This window comes from Cyprinodon variegatus, unplaced genomic scaffold (assembly GCF_000732505.1).
Source record: "Cyprinodon variegatus isolate N-32 unplaced genomic scaffold, C_variegatus-1.0 Scaffold365, whole genome shotgun sequence".
In the NCBI taxonomy this organism is placed as follows: domain Eukaryota; kingdom Metazoa; phylum Chordata; class Actinopteri; order Cyprinodontiformes; family Cyprinodontidae; genus Cyprinodon; species Cyprinodon variegatus.
This window is the reverse complement of record NW_015150818.1, coordinates 463,988-468,786: the sequence shown is the minus strand read 5'-3', so window position 1 is coordinate 468,786 and position 4,799 is coordinate 463,988.

Below are 4,799 nucleotides of genomic sequence, written 5' to 3'. Positions count from 1 at the left end.
TATACAGAATAAGAAAATGTATATTTCTATTAAGCTGCGATGGACTGGCAACCTGTCCAGGGTGTACCCCGCCTCTTGCCCATTGACTGCTGGAGATAGGCACCAGCACCCCTCGCGACCCCAATTGGGACAAGCGTGTAAGATAATGGATGGATGGATGGACGACTACAACGACAACATACTATAGGAGTGTATTTCTTACCAACCGTCTAATGAACTATACACAGTTATTAACATAGTAATTAAAAGTACCACTGTCTGCTTTGCTATTGGTGTCGTGCTTGAATAGCTCACCATCCTGTTGAAATCTGGCATGTTTTGGGGTATAAATAAGGTCCGGTCAGTTGATTTAGTGTCAGCTGGGTTTGAGAGGAATTTTTCGTACCATTACATTTGCAAAGAGACGTACTAGTTCACAATTGCGTAGGGGGCCTACCAGGTGTCAGTGACGGAGCCCCTAAGAGGTTGGGGGCCCCTGAGCAACTGCAGTCTCTGCTTACCGATAGTTACGCCATTGACTCCATCTGTAATAGAGTGGCTATAGGACCAGTTTGATACAACACAGTTTCATACTATATAGCCTATATAATTAGGGGGTCCCTGCTCCATCTTGCCATCAGTTTAGGGATCCTTGGCCTGGAAAAGGTTCAAAACCCCTGCTTTAAGTAGTTTTTGGAGCACATACGTTTTCACTTTTACTTGAGTAAACAGGTCAAGTTGATACTTAAACTTTTAACAGAGTGTATTTAAACTGCAATATCTACACTTCTGCTTAAGTAATGTGTGTATGTTTGACATGACTAATAATAGTAATAATAATAATAATAATAATACATAATTAGTATTATATAATGAAACATGTTCTAGAGAAATTTGTCAGAAGAGCATTGCTTTTTTACAACCACATCTAGATAGTGGAAGCAAAACCATGTTGACAACATAAGATTGATGAAATCTTAGTAATTAAGGACTTGCAATGAGGATTTTTTCTTCAATTATAAGTTGAGGAACATTTGTTGCTTTAGCTTTCAATCCATAGTTTTCCAGCTATATTGTTTCAGAGAACTATTTAATATCAAGAATGAAGAGTTAATCTTTGTCTATGAGTTTTTACAGTTTATTAATGAACGTTTGATTTCAGGTACTATATACAGTAATTTTGTTTTGCCTTTCTCGAGTTTTTTTCCTGGAAGGAGACACTGAATTGTTTAATTTCAGACCAGCTTNTTCAGCAATACCAGCTAGCTACTCTATGTTAAACCAATAATTTTGCAGTAATGTTTTAGGTCATAAAAGGATGTCACACTAAAACACTTTACTGTAGGAACTTTCTTTGTGAAAAATTATGTTACATACTTTGAGTTTTTGCCTCTAGACTAAAGTTCAGTCTAAAACATATATGAACATAAAGCACTTGCTTGTTGTTGGTAAAACAAACAGTAGTGCAGTTGGTCACTAACAAGCCTGCTAAGATCACATGAGCTAGCGGTCCTACAATCCATTTGTTTTAGTCTAACTGTCTTGATAGGTTTCAAATTATGTCCAGATCAAACCAGTATTTCCACGTATTAATTAGGTGTATGTATTACTCAGCCAGTGAAAGGTATCTGGTTACCTTATTAATAGTTTAAAGGTCCTTATTTAGAAATGGTTTCCAATACTGCTTGATATACTATTTTTTTATTTACTGACACAATATGAAAAATAGGCTAGGCCAAATGGAAAGCCATGTTTCTTTAACTCTAATAATAATCAGAGGTGTCAAGTAACGAAGTACAAATTCTTCGTTACTGTACTATAAGTACACTTTTTAGGTATCTATACTTTACTCCATTGCTTATTTTTCTTCCTACTTCTGACTTCTACTCATTACATTTTCACGCAAGTATCTGTACTTTCTATTCCTTACATTTTTAAAACAACTGTTACTCGTTACTCTTGGCTTCGGTTTAATGTTTATAAATATTTATTTCACAAAATGTCATCCATGTCATTCACGTCATCCAATGCCTATCATTAGCGCCATCCACATCTAGTGAAAACTAGTGTAATTGGATGAGTCATATAATGCAAACACTCATTGGTTAGCTAAAGGAAATCAGAAGCAAGCAGGTGTTTTTCAAACTGCAAACGTGAATTGTCTATGCCATGCTACTATGTCGGATTCAGAAAAAGATGTTGAAATGTCTGAAAGGTCGGACACAGGCGAGAGCGTATCGGGGGACGGAGATGGAGACCAACAAGACCTCCCTCATCCTTGGCCCTATCTCAAAGAATTATTCGAAATAGTCAAAAAAATTGAGCTTTCAATTCATATAGTGGCATTTGGTTGTTTTTTCTTAAAGGTTATATACTTTAAGTCAGATGTCTTAAAAAGGGGTCCGCGACCCCTAGGGGGTCCACGGAGGTACTGAATAGGCGTTGCGAAAGTTTTGGTTAATTAGACTTTTTTTTACATTCCCCTCTACAATGGGCTCTATGCACAGCTCCACTACTTCCTGAATTTAAAGCAGCTCCTTTGTTTCCTGTCTTTCATGATTGGATGCACTGATTAATCCAGGTGTGTATGACCTAAGTAACTGGCCAGACACACCTGGATTAATCAGTTTTTCCAGTAATGAAAGACAGGAAACAAAGGAGCTGCTTTAAATTCAGGAAGTAGTGGAGCTGTGCATAGAGCCCATTCTTTCCACTAATTGAAATGTATTAAAATACACATTAACATGAATTCAACACACTGGAGTAGACGATGTCTTTCAGTCATCAATGCAAACATTCAGCGACAAATGCAAACATTTGATTTTTTCTTTTCTGCTTATGTAATCTGCTTAAGTACCTCTTTTTGGTATCCATCTTCGCTAACACAGGGTACGTAACGGTTATAGTTTTAATTGACGCTCTGGATTACCCATAATTCCAAGTCGTATTGTAAAAAATAAAATACTCAAATACATTGTTCTTTTAAGCTCTTTATTTCGGTTTGAAACATACATCGAGAGGATTCAGTTGAGGTGGCTCGGACATCTTCTTCGGATGCCCCGTGGACGCCTCCCTCGGGAGGTGTTCCAGGCACGTCCCACTGGGAGGAGGCCCAGGGNGAATTAGCTAAAAGGACTCATTAATCATCTGCCTGCCCAGCTAATCAAACTATCATCTATGCAGACTTCAGTGAACCCAACCCGGACCTGTTCCAGATCCAGTTCATGTTTTTGTGTGTCAATATCTTAAATAAACTCTGTTAAACTTTTACCCAGCCTCCATTGTGTTCTGCATGTGGGTTTAATATAAAACCAATCATGACAATTAATAGTTTAAAGGTCTTTATTTGGAAATGGTTTCCAATGCTGCTGGATATACAATTTTTTTTATTTACTGACACAATATGAAAAATAGGCTAGGCGAAACGGAAAGCCATGTTTAACTCTAATAATAATCAGAGGTGTCAAATAACAAAGTAAAAATACTTTGTTACTGTACTTAAGTACACTTTTTTGGTATCTATACTTAAGTCCATTACTTACTTATTATTCTTCATACTTCTGACTTCTACTCATTACATTTTCACACAACTATCTGTACTTCCTATTCCTTACATTTTTAAAACAACCATTACTCGTTACTCTTGGCTTCGGTTTAATGTTTATAGATATTTATTTCACGTCATGTGCGCCATCCAAAGCAGATCATTGGCACCATCCACATCTAGTGAGAACTAGTGTAATTGGATGAGTCGTATAACGCAAACACTCATTGGTTAGCTAAAGAAATCATCAGAAGCAGGCAGGTGTTCCTCAAACTGCAAACACGAATTATCTATGCCATGCTACAATGTCGGATTAAGAAAAAGTTGTTGCAATGGTTGTTTTTAATCGGTGCTCTGGATTAACCATAATTCCAAGTCGTACCGTAAAAAATAAAATACTCAAATAGATTGTTCTTTTAAGATCTTCATTTCGGTTTGAAACATATATGAATGTATTTGTTATCAACCGTCTAATGAACTATACAGTTATTAACATAGTAGTTAAAAGTACCACTGTCTGCTTTGCTATTGGTGTCGTGCTTGAATAGCTCACCATCCTGTTAAAATCTGACATGTTTTGGGATATAAATAAGGTCCGGTCAGTTGATTTAGTGTCAGCTGGGTTTGAGAGGAATTTTTCGTACCATTACATTTGCAAAGAGACGTCCTAGTTCACAATTGCGTAGGGGGCGTAGGGGGCCTACCAGGTGTCAGTGACGGAGCCCCTAAGAGGTTGGGTGCCCCTGAGCAACTGCAGTCTCTGCTTACCAATAGTTACGCCATTGACTCCATCTGTAATAGAGTGGCTATAGGACCAGTTTGATAAAACACAGTTTCATACAATATAGCCTATATAATTAGGGGGTCCCTGCTCCATCTCGCCATCAGTTTAGGGATCCTTGGCCTGGAAAAGGTTCAAAACCTCTGCTTTAAGTAGTTTTTGAAGCTGATACTTTTTCCCTTTTACTTGAGTAAAGAAGTCAAGTTGATACTTCAACTTTTACCAGAGTGTTTTTAAACTGCAATATCTACACTTCTGCTTAAGTAATGTGTGTATGTTTGACACGACTGATAATAATAATAATACATACCGGTAATTAGTATTATATAATGAAACATGTTCTAGAGAAATTTGTCAGAAGAGCATTGCTTTTTTACAACCACATCTAGATAGTGGAAGCAAAACCATGTTGACAACATAAGATTGATGAAATCTTAGTAATTAAGGACTTGCAATGAGGATTTTTTCTTCAATTATAAGTTGAGGAACATTCGC